Genomic DNA, 16,834 nt, shown 5'->3' with positions numbered 1-16,834 from the left:
CCTGTAACTAGGAAAAAAAAAAAATCCTGAACCAGCACTGGGATATTTTCTTTTCCTTTTCTTCCAGTTAATGAAAAATGGCTGGTCAAGAGTCACTACATTGATTTCATGACCTATTAGTGGGCCTCACCATAAAACTTGAAAACCCTAGTCTAAATAAATAGTCCGGTTCTATAAATATGGGTCGTGCCTCAGACCAAGAGACAACAGATTATTTCATTTTTTTAAAAAGCAAATTCTTAAGCTCTCATTCTCAAGAGATTGTTAAAAATTTAGTCTTGGTTGTGATTGTGGTTCTTTCGCTTGACACTCTCAGGGTCTTGCAAAGTCGTCCAGTCTTATGCAGGCCAGTGTTGGGGGAGGGCCTTTGGGTCTTGGGTCTGAGCTCTAACAGCCCTTAAAGCCTGGGTGAGGCCAGGACTGCCATGACAAGTCAGCCCAGAAAAGGCTTGCTGAGGCCAGGACCCGAGGACTCCAGGCACAACCCCTACTGAGCTACCATCCAGCCCAAGCCCCTGAGGTTCTGCCCCGCGGTGGGGCTCTGAAATACAGGAGTTCCCTCTCCTTTTGGGCATACTCTTCACTCTCTTCCAAAACTATGAGAATGTTCAAAGCTTTGCTCACTTCTATTCCGTTCAGTATCCAAGCAATGTCAGAGCCTCTCCCTCACCTGGGACGGAGACTCTATTGCTTATTTCTACCCGACAGCCCTGAGAGCCCAGGTCTCTTGGAATCAAATTCTCCTTTGCCTTCAATACCCACAAATAGGACTATCAGGACAGATCGAGGAGCTAGGAAAAACCTCTGATCTAGGTATTTATAGATTCTACTCTGGAATCTGCCTCTGTAATGGGGTCCTGCAGGGATGGTATGAACCCAGCATAGAGGAATGCTCACAAGTATCTGTGAAATGAATGAATGAATGAATGAATGAATGATTTGGGGCAAGTCATTTGATGTCTCCAGGCTTCAGTTCCTTCACGCTTCTGCCTTCAGCTCAAGGTGAAGTTTGGCACAGATGGTTCATGGAGCCTGTTGTTCAGCTGGGATGTGCCAGGAAAAGCAGAGTCAGAACATTGGCTCCTCTCCATACCCAGAGTGGAAAAAAAGGGATAACTGAATGTAGTCACATTTGGCCTTACTGAAGAGAACATGCATTTTTTTCCCCTCTCTCCATTTGGTGGAATTTACTGTCTTTAGTTCTCATCTCATGTGCTTTTAAAAAAATACTGCTTTCCAAGGCCTTCACTGAAAGGGGCCTTAACCCAGGGGCAGTTAGTCTACCACACAGCCCACTGCTGACATTAGTGATATCTTTCCATCTCTGTATTTCTCTTTTTAAGGGAGTTGAGAATTAAAGAAGTTTTAATAAGCCTGTTCCTCTGCTGTCCAACTCTCTCCTCCAGGGATAGACAGCTCCCCCGGAGGTGTGCACACCAGTGTGATGGTGGTGCTGTCTGCCCCAGAATCTACAAAACCCTGGGTATGCGTGGACCAATTTGCAGAAAATGTACTTGTGTGCGAACAGAAAGCTTACTAGTTGGCTACCACCTTGCCTTAGACCTAAGCTATCGATACCCCAGAATGTAGACAGGCTTGGATAATGATTATGGGGAGAGCTCCAAGGGTTCCCTGCCTTCTGTACTTTATGCCAGGAAGTTTCTTTATTTAATTCATTTGAAGAAATCTTATTTGATTTGATTTAATTACTTTAAAGATTTGATTTATTTGAGAGAGAGAGAGAGGGCATGAGAGAAAGCACAAGCAGGGGGAGTGGCAGAGGGAGAGAGAGAAACTGGCTTCCTGCTGAGCAGAGAGCCTGATGCTGGATTTGATCCTAGGACCCTGGGACCATGACCTGAGCTGAACGAAGATGCCTAACTGACTGAGCCACCCAGGCTCCCTGCAGGGAAGTTTAGAAATTGGGTATTTTATGCCTTAATTCTTCTCTCTTTTTTTAAAATATGAACTCTATGATTTTAATCATTTATGACCCCTATCTCAATTAATATACCTGGACAATTCTATTAACATTGTGTTCCTTTATGTTTTTATAATGAAACCTTGTGTATATCTCTGGTGATGTAATGATCATTTTTGTGAAAATTCTCTGTCTACACATCTACCTTCCTAACTAGATTGAGATCGTCCTTAGCATAGGAATTGAGCCTTTTTCATGTTTGTATCAACTTTGTATTTAAAAAATACAGTATATTGGTCACAGTGTATGACCAATGAATATTTGTGAGATGAACTAAATGTAAACATTTAACCCAGGGGCAGTTAGTCTACCACACAGCCCACTGCTGACATTCCTAGCCCTGTGACCACAGCAGACATCACTAGTTGGTCACTGATCACAATGATCTTTTCCACTAAGCTGGGACATAACCATTAGAATTTGTCTCAACACAGCACTCTGTGCAGTAGCTATGAATAGTTCAAGATTGGCACACGGGAGGAAATCTGTCATCTAATGTTACCCTTTCTGTAAGCTGTATTAGCTGACGCAAGACAAAGCCTGGGTCAGGGCCAGTGTTCATCAGCTTTATGACCTACTGATTGTTTACGGCTAGCATCTGTTCTCACTAATTAGTGCCCATGCCATGCCTGAGGTTAAGTATTTTGAGTATAGCCCTGGGATCAGACAATCATTGTCACACATTCTCATCCCCCAACCTCTGTTTCACTCTTCCCTTGGGGGATTCGGGTTTCTCTGACTCCCCCTGGGGTCTGATAGAGGAGGAACCATCTAGCCTTCCCAGTGCCAGGAAGCCCTTTTCCTGCTTGCACTGTAACCTCCTCCCCAAGGCACTTTTCCGCAAGTGGGGGTCATTCTCATTCCCGCAACACCTGAAATGAGAGATACTGCCTGCCTGATGTGTTTAAGTAATGAAATTCCCCAATGCCCGTTAATCCACAGTGATTTTGAAAGTGGAGATTTTGCCATATTAGTTGCCCATGACCCCCCTGCTTTGTATTTGACCCAACTGTTGCTGGTTCCCACAGCACTTGCCAGGGAGCCTTGGGCAGACACTGATTTGTGCCAGGGGACTCAGAGGCATCACTGCTGCTGATACCACCCTTCGGTCTTGCCCTTAATCTCCCCTTAGCCTCCCTTGCTGAGGTTAATCTCTACTTCCTCGAGCTAATGCAACTGTCTCCCTTGCAATGACACAGAGAATTTGCTTCACAAGATCCTTGCTGTGTAATCAGATTACAACCATGTCATCTTTGCATTCTGTCACTTTGTGGTCCAGAAAAATATTCCTGCAACTACAGATGCTCTTTTCTGGAGAGAAAAGACATGGTATTGGACATTTCTTTTCTTTTTTTTTTTAAGATTTTATTTATTTATTTGACAGACAGAGATCACAGGTAGGCAGAGAGGCAGGCAGAGAGAGAGAGGAGGAAGCAGGCTCCCTGCTGAGCAGAGAGCCCGATGCGATGCGGGGCTCGATCCCAGGACCCTGGGATCATGACCTGAGCTGAAGGCAGAGGCTTTAACCCACTGAGCCATCCAGGTGCCCCGGTATTGGACATTTCTTATGTGTCACTGCAAGAACCCTTGGTTTAGCTGACCTCCGTTCCAGCCACTGTGACCACTTCTCCTGGCTTTAATTAGTTTAATGGGGGAGAAGCCTGCAAACATCTTGCTTCAGGCACAGGCTGTAGTCTCTTGTCCTGAGACCTCCCTGTGGACCCCATGAGAACTCAGAAATGTTCAGTGTCCACATATATGCAACCTGAAAGTATGAGGGTTTAGTGCCCAAAGGGCAAACCTTTAACCAACATGAGAGGGCAAAAAATGCTTCCCCTTTCTTACAAAAGGTCCTGAGACAGTATAAAGTCTTCCAGACTATAATTATGTTTATATAAGACTATTCAATCTGTTTTATACATAAAGATCATCTCTTCTCCCCCTTTCCTTCTCTGTTCGGTCTTCTTCTTTCTTGTATTTATTGTCCAACATCTAGAAACAATTGACTATACATGTGCTCAAAAACAAATAAAAGAAAAAAACCTCAGTCAATACACACACAAAAAAGAATTCAAAATGAATCATAGATCGGGGCGCCTGGGTGGCTCAGTGGGTTAAGCCGCTGCCTTCGGCTCAGGTCATGATCTCAGGGTCCTGGGATCGAGTCCCGCATCGGGCTCTCTGCTCAGCAGGGAGCCTGCTTCCTCCTCTCTCTCTCTCTCTCTGCCTGCCTCTCAGTGTACTTGTGATTTCTCTCTGTCAAATAAATAAATAAAATCTTAAAAAAAAAATGAATCATAGATCTAAATGTAAGAACTAAAGCTATAAAACTTCTAAAAATAAGTATAGGAGACATTATATATAGTCTTCTTAGAAAAGATAAAGATTCATTATATATGAGACCAAAAGTAAGATATGTTAAAGAAAAATTTGGTACACAAAAATTATAAAAATAAAAAAAAACTTTTATTCTTCAAAAGACACTTTAAAAGTGAAAAAAAAAACAAGACCACAAAGCATAGACTAGGAGTTAATATTTGCAAATTATAGATCAGACAAAGGACTCATATGCAGAATATAGAAAGAACTCTTATATTAGTACTAATACAAGAAACCCAATTTTGGGGGCACCTGGGTGGTTCAGTGGGTTAAACCTCTGCCTTTGGCTCAGGCCATGATCCCCGGATCCTGGGATTGAGCCCCGCATTGGACTCTCTGTTCAGCAGGGAGCCTGCTTCCCCCTCTCTCTCTGCCTGCTTCTCTGCCTACTTGTGATCTCTATCAGTCAAATGAATAAATAAAATATTTAGAAGAAAAAAAAAGAAACCCAATTTTTTAAAAAGACAAAATATTTGAATAATGATATCTGAATGATTATAAGTACATAAAAAGGTATTCAACATCATTAGGGAAATGCAATTAAAATCAAAATAGGGTGCTACTCTACACCCACTATCCTGGCTCTACTTGATAAAACAGACAATAGCAGGTGTTAAGGAGGATTTGGAGAAACTGAAATACTATTACATTTCTGGTGGAATGTAAAGAAAAGCAACCTCCTTGTAAATCATTTTTCAAGTTGCTTAAATGAAGATATACTTACCACACAATCTTGCAAATCTACTCCTCAGGAAGTGAAAAACTCCAAGAATCCTGAAAACCTAATGTGCACAGAAAGAGTTGTAGTCCCTCACTTGTGACTAATCATAGCAGCATTATTCATACTGGCCCCAAAGTGGAAAGAACCCAGAAGTCTGTTAGCTGGGGAATGAATAAACAGAAAGTGGAAAATATCCCTACAATGGAATAGCACTTGGGATTAAACAAACAAACAGAGCTACTGATTCATGCAACAAGAATGAAGCTCAGAATCATTCCACAGGGGCACCTGTGTGGCTCAGTTGGTGAAGCGTCTGGCTATTGGTTTTGGGTCAGGTCATGGTCTCGTTGTGAGGCCGAGCCCTGCAACAGGCTCTGTGCTCCACAGGGAGTCTGCTTGAAGATTCTCTGCCTCTGCCCCTCACTCTACTCCTGCGTGCATGTCCTCATGCTTTTTCTCTTTCAAACAAATACATCTTTAAGCAAAACAAAAGATCCTAAGCAAAAGAACCCAGACACAAGAGCCTATCGATTTGTTTCCATGTATATGAAATTTCTAAAAAACAAAACAAAACAAAAAACTCTTGCATAGACAGAAAGCAGATCAGTGGTTCTCTGAAGCAGGTAGAGGGATGTGGAGGGCAGAATGTAGAATTGCTTTTATAGTTCATGCTGCAGTGACTTATTTGAGAACTCTTTCCCAAAACAAACCCACTAAAATTTTCTCCTGTGTTTTCTCCTACAAGTTTTGTCATTTTAGGGTCTTTCATTTGGGTCTCTGATCCATTTAACTTATACCTATGGTGTAAGATATAGATTGGAGTTCTTTTTTAATTTTTTTTTTTTTTACCATGAATCCATATCCAGCTGTTGCAACACCCTTTGCTGAAAGGACTAGTTTTTGGTCTACTGAATTGCCTTTATACTTTTGTCAAAATATCAATCTATCATATTACGTGGATTTTTTTTCTAGACTCTGTTCTGTTCCATTGATATGTTTGTCTTGATTAAACTGTCTTATTTATTATTGCTTTATAATAATAATTTACAATAATATTTATAATAAGATTTGAGATCAAGTAGCATAAATCAGGTACTATAAGGCCTCCAGCCTTTTTAAAAAAGTTGTTTTGGCCATTTTAGATCGTTTTCATATTCTTGTAAATTTTGCAATACACTTATCAATCTCTAGCCGAAAAATTCTTATAAAAAGTTTGTTGTGATTTTGTTAACTCTATAGATCTACTGGGGATAAGTGCCACTGTAATTTCATGAGCAAATTACTTAAAACCAACAATTAAAAAAACAAATCTCATAAGCAGCCAGAGAGAAAGATGCACTACAGAGTAACAAACATAAGAGTGACAGCAGACTCACTTCCCATCAGTAAGAAAGCAAGCCACAAAGACGAGAGCAACCTCCAGCTGGATTTTGTAAATGGAGTCAGAATCTAATAGACGAATGTGATCCATTTACATTTATGTTGTGTACCGATACATTTTTTTTTCCTATTATTGTATTCTGTGTTTTCCATTTACTGTGGTCTCTCCCCTCTCCCTGACCTCCACCTCCTTCGCCCGTCTTAGTGCTATCATTATGACTTACAGTAAATGCTGATGAAGACAACCAGTGTACTTAGCACTGCTGCTTGCATACCACTCAGATCCAAGTCTTTCTCTGGTACATTTTAGCCAGTTACTTCAGGCAAGTCTGTAAGTAGTACATTTGCTTGTCTGAAAGCATCTTTATTTTGCTCTCAGTCTTGAGTGACGGTATCACTAGGATAGAATTCTGGGGAGACAGTCTTTTTCCTCATTAGAACTTTGCAATATCACTCCATTGTCATTTGACTTCTGTTAAGTCTTCTCCAGTATGATTGCCATTCTTTGATACATAATCTGATGGCTTTTTTTTTTTTTAAGAGATTATGTATTTATTTGACACAGAGAGAGTACAAGCAAGGGGAAAAGCAGAGAGAGGGAGAAGCAGGGAACCTGACGCGGGGCTCCATTCCAGGACCCTGAAATCACCTGAGCTGACCTGAGCTGAACGAAGGCAGACACTTAACCGACGGAGCCACCCAGGTGCCCCAATCTGGTGGCTCTTAAGGCTTTTTTCCCCCTTTGTTTTGGATACGTGCTGTTTCATTATGATATGTTGAGTTGGAATTATGCTTTTCTTTTATCTGCTTAGGTCCTGATGTTGCAGGCTTGCAAGGTTCTTGTCTCACAGAGTCGAGGAATGACTCTTGTGGACATGGAAAGGTGAAGTGAAAGTTTATTAAGTGAAGGTGAGAGCAGAAAGGGAAGAAAAAAGCGCTCCAGAGAGAGAGGGGTCCCGAATGCGTTGCTGCTGAGGACTTACAGTGGAAGTCTTTACAGACAACTGACTGGGAAGCCTGTGGCTTTGAGATTCTTGTGTCTTCTTGGTTTTTTCCCTTATGTCTTGTTCTTCTTTGTCTTAGCCTCTCCACCTGCCAGGGGCAGTTTCCAAACCCAGTCAGGGGAGTTAAGGGCCTCCTGTCTCTCTTGCCTCTACCTCAACCCCTTCTCTCTCACAGGACAGGACCCGTGGGCAGAAAGAGCTATACTGGGATTGTGAGGAGTGACTGACTGTGTACTTTTGAACTAGTGGGGGTTAGGCATAGCACGAGTCTCCAAGGAATCTAGAAGCAAGGTTTTCAGGACCTTGAGGGACCAGCTACTGCCAAGATAAGGTTCCTTTTTAAAGGTTAAGGCCTAAGGCAGCCACGAGTTCCTCAAGGAAGGTCATGCCCTGCATGTTTCAGGTATCTATCAGTGGGCTGTGAGCTGTAAAGAGATTTTAATTTAAGCTACATTGTGCCTTTATTTTCCACATCACTGATACTTTCCTTTCCACCAGAGAGAGATTCCTTTTATAATTCAGGGAATTTTCAGCCTTTAGCTTTTTAAATACCACCACCTCCTCCGCTTTTTTTTTTTTTCCCCCCTGTTGATTTTTTTGGGTAATTTTTACCAGACATATTTCGGGATTTCTCACTCTGTCCTTTGTGTGTCTTTGCCTCTCTTTTCTTTTGAAGATTTTATTTATTTATTTATTTGTCAGAGAGAGAGAGAGAGAGAGCGAGAGCGTGCACAAGCAGAAGGAGCAGCAGGCAGAGGGAGAAGCCGGCTCCCCACTGAGCAGGGAGCCAGATGTGGAACTCCATCCCAGGACTCTGGGATCATGACCTGAGCTGAAGGCAGACGCTTAACCGAGTGAGCCACCGAGGCATCTCACCTCTCCTTTCTATTTTCATCCTATGCCACAAGGTTTTTTGTTGTTGTTGTTGTTTTAAGATTTATATTTCAATTCACTAATTTTCTATTTGCCTGGATCTAATATGCTATTTTTCCACCTACAACACTTAAAAAAAAAAAAAAAAAGTGATCCCTACACCCAGCCTGGGTCTCTAACTCATGACTAGAAGATCAAGAGTGGGATATTTTATTGACTGAGCCAACCAGGCACCCCGTAGTATACTTTTAATTTCAATAATTATACCCCGTCTTTTTTTTTTTTTTAAGATTTTATTTATTTATTTGACAGACAGAGATCACAAGTAGTCAGAGAGGCAGGCAGAGAGAGAGGGGACAGACAGAGATCACAAGTTGGCAGAGAGGCAGGCAGAGAGAGAGGGGGAAGCAGGTTCCCTGCTGATCAGAGAACCTGATGTGGGGCTCGATCCCAGGACCGTGGGATCATGACCTGAGCTGAAGGCAGAGGCTTTAACCCACTGAGCCACCCAGGCACTCCTCCCCGCCCAATTTAAGTAGGCTCTACGCCCAGCATGGAGCCTAACGTGGGGCCCAAACTCATGACCCTGAGATCAAGACCTGAACTGAGATCAAGAGTCTGATGCTCAACTGACTGAGCCACCCAGGCCCCTCTCAATAGTTATAACTTTTATTTCTACAATGCCTATATAGTTTCCTCTCAAAAAACAGGTTCTTCCCATATTACTCTGCACTTGACTTACAGTTTGCATACCTTCTTGACTCTCTAAATATTTTAAACAAAAACAAGCTTATTTTATAATCTCGTTCAGCTTAACCTATTACCTTTAGTTTTGGGGGGTGCAAATTCTCCTGTTTGATGTTCCTTGTGACTTCCTCTCTGTGCAATCTATACATTTTTCTTGTGAATTTATCTTCAGTGAGTGTATCCAGATGGCCATGTAATCAGGAGTGTCATAGTCAGCCTGGGTAGCTTGCACATAGAAATTATTTTCTCACAGTTGTGGAGGTTAGAGGTCCAAGGTCAAGGAGCTGCCAGCAGGTTTAGTGTCTCCTGAGGTCTCTGTTCTTGGCCTGAAGCTGGCCCTTTTCATCCCAACCTCACATGGTCTTTCTTGTGTCTCTTCCTCCTCTCAGAGAGATGCTAGTCCTACTGTATCGGGGCTCCATCTTTATGACCTCATTGACCCCTAACTACCTCTTTAAAGACCTTGTCTTTAATTACAATCACCATAGGGGCTCGAGCGTCAATGTATGAATTGTGGGGGGTATAATTCCGTTCATCACGGGGGTAAAAAAATGTCTCTAAGAACAGATTTACAGGGCCTCCTCCATGTTTCTAGTGGTTTCACCCATTTCAGAATTTTTATATTAATTTCTTTGCATGAGGGTTTTCTCACCATATCCAAATTGTAAATGCAGAACCTCACACGTTTATTTTGATATATTGTGGGTGGCTCTTTTGGTCCAAGGATCAAAGTAGGTGGTTATCTTCTTGTTTCTTCTCCAGGAACATAGGAAGAGATTTTCTACTCATTAAGTTCATGAAAGAAAATACTGACATTACTCATAACCATCCTTTCCCCGAGGTTGGGGAACTAACTCTAAGTGTGTTAAAACTTCAACTCCCAGGCATCTGGGTGGCTCAGTGGCTGCCTTTGGCTCAGGTCATGATCTTGGAGTCCAAGGATCAAGTCCTGCCTCAGGCTCCCAGCTCCACCGGGAGTCTGTTTCTCCCTCTGACCTTCTTTCCTCTCATGCTGTCTCTCACTGTCTCTCTCTCAAATAAATAAACAAAATCTTAAAGAAAACCTCAACTCCCAGCTGATAAGACCTCTATTTGGGTGTGATAACCTCAGGCCATGCTGCTTCTTCTCTTCATTCTGGCTTTGGTGTCCTTTAGATATTGGACCAGTTTTCTAAATATTGTGAACTGGGCCACCTACCCATTTAAGTCTGTTCATATCTATAGGAGTTACAGATGTTTAGAAAAAGTTGGTGGAAGAGGGCAGAGAATTTCTTCCATGTCCACCCAGTCTGTGATATTGACCCAAAATCATAATTCTGGAAGGCCTATCTTCATTAGTTCCCTTTAATGGCCAGTAACCGTTCTTAAATTTCAAAGTTTATGTTCTCTGTATTATACCGTACTACCTTATTTTCCTAATTGAGAGACATCTTTAAATTGAAGCTTATAAAAGACTATTGATGGATGGATGGCCACATTCTTCATGATTATAATTTTACATTTTAACCCTCTTTGAGAAGATCTATCAGCTTCTTCACTCTTCTTGCCTTCTATGGGAAATGGACACCTCCCTCTCCTCCCATCAGTGACCTTAAAATTACAAACCCAATGAAAATAATTGCCACCAGAGGAAAGGAGTTTATTCCCTCTGTGACAATAAAAATGTGTCTGGCCATGTTTTCCTAAAAAAGGAGGGAACAATATACCAAACCTTGTATATTTTCTCTGAGGTGATTTCACAGGCCAAAAGCATCCTGAAATGTTTTGGCAAAGCATGGCTACAATGGAGACTGCCCCATCTCATGCTAACAAAACTCCTCAAACTCGTATTTCCTTTCCTTTCTGGGTAGACTCTCAGTGAAGTCCCCAGGAGGTTCTGTACTGACAGCAGCAATGAGCCGATCACGATGGAAAAGCCACTCCTCATGGAATTTACATAATAGACACTTCACAACAGAGGAAGATATGACAATAATTACAAAAATGGGAAAAGGGCCAAGAGCTAATGGATTTCTTAGCTCCATTTTCAGCAACCCAGGTAGAATTACATTTTAAGAAATCTGTTTCCATGCAATTTAAAGGTCTGCTGATTTCAACATTTGGCGTCTCCTGTATTTTTCTAATCAGCTCTCTCTTAGGGAGAAAAGAGGAAAAGTTGACATTTTCCTCTGTGCAAATTACTTAAACTGGAAAAGGTTCATTTAGAAACTAAGAGTCTACTGCTTACAGACTTAGCATAACAAACATCCATTGCAGTCACATGAAAAGCTATTGGAAGATTATGGCGTTAGTCTTTTTTTCTTTTTTAATTTTTTAAATATATATATATATATATATATATATATATATATATATATTAAGGTTTTATTTATTCATTTGACAGACAGAGATCACAAGTAGGCAGAAAGACAGGCAGAGAGAGAGGAGGAAGCAGGCTCCCTGCTGAGGAGAGAGCCCATTGCTGGGCTTGATTCCAGGACCCTGAAATCATGACCTGAGCCTAAAGCAGAGGCTTTAACCCACTGAGCCACCCAGGAGCCCCTAGAGTCTTTCTGATTGTAGACAGAAGCGACAAAAACGCTGTAGGTAAACTTAACTACGAACTTAACTGCTTAACTATGAATACAGACTGTGCTTTTTTATGAGGTTCTGTGTCTTCTGTTTCATTCTTCGGTCAGGTCTCTCCACGAAAGAATGTGAGAGTCGCTGTTCCCCTTGGACTGAATCTCTAAATCGACCTGTGCTTCTCCGCCATCTTGTCAGAACAACAATAAGGTTAAGGACTGCTTTTGATAACTAGGATGGATGGCCAAAGTCCTAGCTCAATCTCAAGTCTCCTGTAACACCTTTCATTACTCTCTCCAAATTTATTCACTTGTCTTTAAATAGTCTAACAAAAATATGAGCCAGCGACATTAGCCAAAGAGCTCATGTAGGGCAAAATCCAACCCCAAACAAGTTATAATGAAACAGAATTCCCTGAAGTCTGAAAGCATTCAGCATCCACAGGTGCACAAGAACTGTCACAGAGGATTAGCAGCTATGAGGCTGAGGGGACTGTGCACTAATCTGGGATTCGAAACTTGGGCTGCAACCAGATAATACCCGTCTCACCCTATACTAGTTAAAATGCTTTTAAGCAGCACAGATACAGAGGCATCTGCAGAATGAGGGCATCCAGCCATCTGTTACCATTCTTGATCCTCTGAATACAACCTTCTCATGAGCTCCCCCAAAGCTATGCAATCAGGCAGCCTGCATCAAAGGGGTGGGGCTGGAAGGAAGCAGGGAGCAAAGAAAAAGGCTTAGATACATCTGTGCATATACAATGAGTACTTTGGGCAATTTTATATGAAGCAAGTTAATACTGTGCTTCTTTTTCCTGAAGAGGGAGGCCAAATGTATTATTGGTCTGGATATGTTTTATCTCCTTTGGTCCTAAGTCATTTATTCATTTATTCGTTACCATTTATTCATATATTCATTACCTCTCCATCCAAAATTTATGGAACACTTACTGTATGTCATGCTCCATTCTAGGTGCTAGGGAGACAGATATTGATATAAAAGATACTAAAAAAAAAAAATGGTAGAAAGAAAAATAAAGCAAGGTAAAGGGGGCAGCAAATAACAGGGACTCTCACCCCAACTAAAGGGGTAATTTTTATTTAGAGGAAAATAATGTAAATAATAGATTTGCATTTGTTAGAAAAATACTGTGTTTTTTTGATACTAAAGTGTTTCATTTCATTTTGTTTTGTTTTAGATTGACTTACATCATTTATTACATTTTGGTTCTACACAATTCCACAAAGGTAATTTATATATCCTTCCAAAGTAGGCTTACAAATCAAATTATAATGTATTATTATCCTATTTGAGATCATTAAAACTCAACAATGAAATGATATTCTGATTTCATGTCTAGGACCAAGGTTTGAAAAGCAATATAATGACTGTCTCAACTATATCACACTAGTTTTTCTCATGTAAGCTAACTAAGATTTAAAAAAAAAAAATCCAGTAAGATTAACATACAGTGTCATATTAGTTTTAGGTGTGGTGCTCAACTTTTGAATCTTTCATTCCAATAATCATTCTATGAAAGAATCAGTTTCTTCTATAATTAAAAAACACACACTAATTTCTAGGATAGCGTATTTATATGTAAAGGTATATGTTATGTTAGCTATTAATTAAGCAATTAACTTCCAAATTGTCACAGGTTTTTTTTTTTTTTCCAGAAATAGACACCAAGATGGAGTTTGATGTGTATGGTATTTATTAGAGATCATCTGTGGAAAGAAGGTGAAGGAAGTGGGATTTCTTCGTGGGAAAGATCCTAGTACAAAACGGGCCAACAATAGGAACCCTTTTGACAGCTCTGGAGCAGAAGCAGCCTATCAGAGTGATCCCTTGTTGGGCTGAAACGGCTGGGCCTTTGTCTCCTACAACAACCAGTCAATGGATATGGGTCCCCTAGGAAGACCCAAGTTCTTGGGTGAGTCAGCTCTCTGCTACTGAGGCAAGAAGCAGCTGGAGCTTGTCCTCCAACAGCTGGCACAAGTCTTTCCTTGAAAGGGTTGCAGGCACTGCCTCTCCATGTCCACCACAGAAAGAAGTGTATAGACTTGCGGGCCAAATGGGAGAGAGATTCATAACATAGTAACAGGCAAAAAGTTACCAAGTCTGGATAATTATGAATTAAGTCGCTATAAACATCCATGTACAGGTTTTTGTGTAGACATAAGTTTTTAACTCCTTGAGTAGACATCAAGGATCACTTTTGCTGAATCATAGGGAACGAGTCTGTTTAGTTTTGTAAAAAATCCCAAACTGTTTTCCAAGGTCCCTGTGTCATTTTGGTTTCCCACCAGCCTTGAAGGAGAATTCCGGTTGTTCCATATCCTCACCAACATTTGCCCTTGTCAGTGGCCAAGATCTGAGCTATTCTAATACATGTGTGATAGGTTAGCTAATTTCAAATTAATTTTTTATGAAGCTCTCAGTTCACATTTTTTAAAAAAAGATTTTATTTTTTTACTTGAGAGAGAATGAGTGAGAGAGCATGAGAGAGGAGGTCAGAGGGAGAAGCACACTCCCCAACAAGCTGGGAGCCTAAGGCGGGACTCAATCCTGCACGTCCGGGATCATGACCTGAGCCCAAGGCAGTCACACAACCAACTGAGCCACCCAGGTGCCCTCAGTTCACATATTTGAACAAAATCCTAATTATGAGTCTTTGAAAAATGAAGAACAGAAGAAATGAAACTGTTTCAACAGAAACCTTTAAAAAAAAAATTATTTATTTATTTATTTATTTATTTATTGACAGACAGAGATCACAAGTAGCCAGAGAGGTAGGCAGAGAGAGAAAGTGGGGAAGCAGGCTCCCTGCTGGGTAGGGAGCCCCGATGCGGGGCTTGATCCCAAGACCCTGAGATCATGACCTGAGCCGAAGGCAGAGGCTTAACCCACTGAGCCACCCAGGCGACCCTCAGTAGAACCCATTTCTGAGTAACAGTGATAGGTCTATCTTTGACCAAAATTAGTCAAAGGTTCATTTTCTTTGTGGTTGAAATATTGCTTTTTTGTTATGTTTGATAAGTGATAATTAAAAACAAAATACTAAACCAAATGATAAGAAAATACCATTTCTTAATTTTGGCAGCAATACACAAATATTTGTATGTTGCCATTCTTTTAAATTCAAGTACTAAAATAATTCTAAAGCTGCTTGTCAAATTGCTAATTGATAAAAAGAAAGTACAGATTAGGTGAAAGTAGTTTAAAATCCTTCATATTTAGTTTTTAAAAGATACCTTAAATTTGACAGAATTCTTTGAGGGTGCAAGTGGTATCTGAAATATAAAAAGTATAGCAAGGTATAGTTCTAGTGCGATTGTTGAATTCCGGTGATGGTGGGTCTGCCCAAAGCTGGAGTGGGATGGGGGAGCTGTAGGATCTGTTAGAGGTTGTGACACCGACCTGAGTTTTGAAGGAGGAAAAGAATCCTTCCTTGTCTTTCTATGCCAGCACACATGGTAGAGAAGAAAATCCAGGATTTGGGATTTTTTGCTCCCCTTTACTGATTTCTACAGTGAACATGAAAAAAATTGCTTGTAGAACTTTAAAAGCATCTCTGGTATTCCTTAGGGGGGAAAATTACTCTTTTCTAGATTTTTTTCCCTAAATAGGGCAGATCTGCAAAGACAGAAGGATGAGGAAATGCTAAAAATAACTTTCCCCAATTAGTGGTAGCCAAACACATATGGGAAGATGGAAATAGTTTTCGATGGCCCAGAGCAAAACTGTGATGCAAAATGAACTCCCCAAGGGCAGGGGGTAATTAGAAACAGCCCCGAAAATGTACTCAGGATGCTGTGGGAATAGTTAGCGAATGTTGAGGGAGGTGATTATGGCCTTGCAACCTCTTGGAGCCTGTGGACATTGAGGAACTGACTCTGAAAATATTTATTCCTGTTATTTTTTTTTCACAAAGGCATGGGGGCTGGGCTCCTTCTTGGAAAGTCAGAAATTCCAGATCTTCTAACACAGATTCTATGGAGGGGAGTGTGGTCTGAATTGCACATTTCTTGAAGCCCAGAGGCAAACGGCTCTATTGCTGTTTCTCCAGGGAGGGATTTTGTTTTTGACTTGGGCGTGTGGAGAAGAGCCACCTGTGGGCCATGGGCACAAGAGGGCACGAGAGCCTGCCAAGATCAGCATCACTCTGGGCTTTGGCCCAACTGACCAGCCGGTTTCCCTGCCTTGGAAATTGGGGCTGCCACTCAGCCAGCTGGATGGGTGCTGCTGCCAGGGCTGCCTCCCCGGGTGGGGCGGGTCAACAGCTATGACCACAGGGGCCTCGGGACCCGCCATGCTGGACAACAGGGAACCTGATCTGACTGGAAGGGCAGCTCCGCCATGCCCCTGCCAGTTTCCCTTTTACTGGCTTCCATGTCTGTTAATGATCCCGGAGAGCCACATTCTCCTCCCTCTTCTCTCGTTTCAGTGCAAGATACTCAATCAGCACATTCCTGATGAGAGCAGTGGTGGATAAAATGCTGTATGTATTTCTTGGTAGTGGTCAGCAGCCAGTACCATAGCCCCACACTTACCCCTGGGGACTTCTCCAGGTTCCCCTTGACCCTTCCCAGATTCTGAGGGGTGAAGGGCTCATGCCCAGCATAGGTTGTCCTTCAGGAGTCCAACAATGTCTGTGGATTGGCCTGCATCCATCTGGCATGGTTGTTCAGTGTTGTGAACTGAACCCGTGCGTGCACCTGTTCTTTCTTTTTCTTTCTCCTCCGACCCTTAATTTCCTACCTAGAATCCCAAATTCTGCTTTTGCCCACCCCCTATTCTATGCTCCCTCAAACCTACAGGCCAGTCCTCTTCCTTCCAGAACAGTGGGCTGGTTCTCCTTTCCCATGATGAAGAATGGCTCACTTTCCTCTGCTTTGGTCCTGGCAAGCGATGGTTGGACAGTGATCACCTCCCCCAGAGGAATCTGATCAGGGAAGGGGGAGGGCTCTGGACACATCACACAGGCAGCCTGTCACTTACATCACAGCCAGACTCCCTAGGTTTTTGGGAATCATCTTCTTGAATGCCTCTATTCAGCCAGCTCAAGGTAGAGCCTCCAGACTGACCTCTTTGCTTCCTGTCTGCTAATCAGTTTATGGAAAAAATGTAAACCAAGCCTCACTGTTCCCAGAAGAGCCTGCTTTCAGACAGTCTGCAGCT

At 41.8% G+C, this 16,834-nt stretch overlaps 1 long non-coding RNA gene across 5 annotated transcripts in view; it reads left to right on the top strand.

Annotated features, from left to right (window-relative positions):
* LOC309847325 overlaps window positions 1-16,834 on the top strand; it is a 77,572-nt gene that overhangs the window by 40,165 nt on the left and 20,573 nt on the right. For all 5 annotated transcript variants that reach the window (XR_014302395.1, XR_014302396.1, XR_014302397.1 and 2 more), the window contains 2 exons: window positions 12,852-12,900; window positions 13,330-13,586. This is a non-coding gene — a long non-coding RNA (uncharacterized lncRNA). The remainder of the gene's footprint in view (window positions 1-12,851; window positions 12,901-13,329; window positions 13,587-16,834) is intronic.

Source organism: Mustela nivalis (assembly GCF_964662115.1).
Source record: "Mustela nivalis genome assembly, chromosome: 14".
Classification (NCBI taxonomy): domain Eukaryota; kingdom Metazoa; phylum Chordata; class Mammalia; order Carnivora; family Mustelidae; genus Mustela; species Mustela nivalis.
This window is presented reverse-complemented; position numbering and strand designations above follow the sequence as displayed.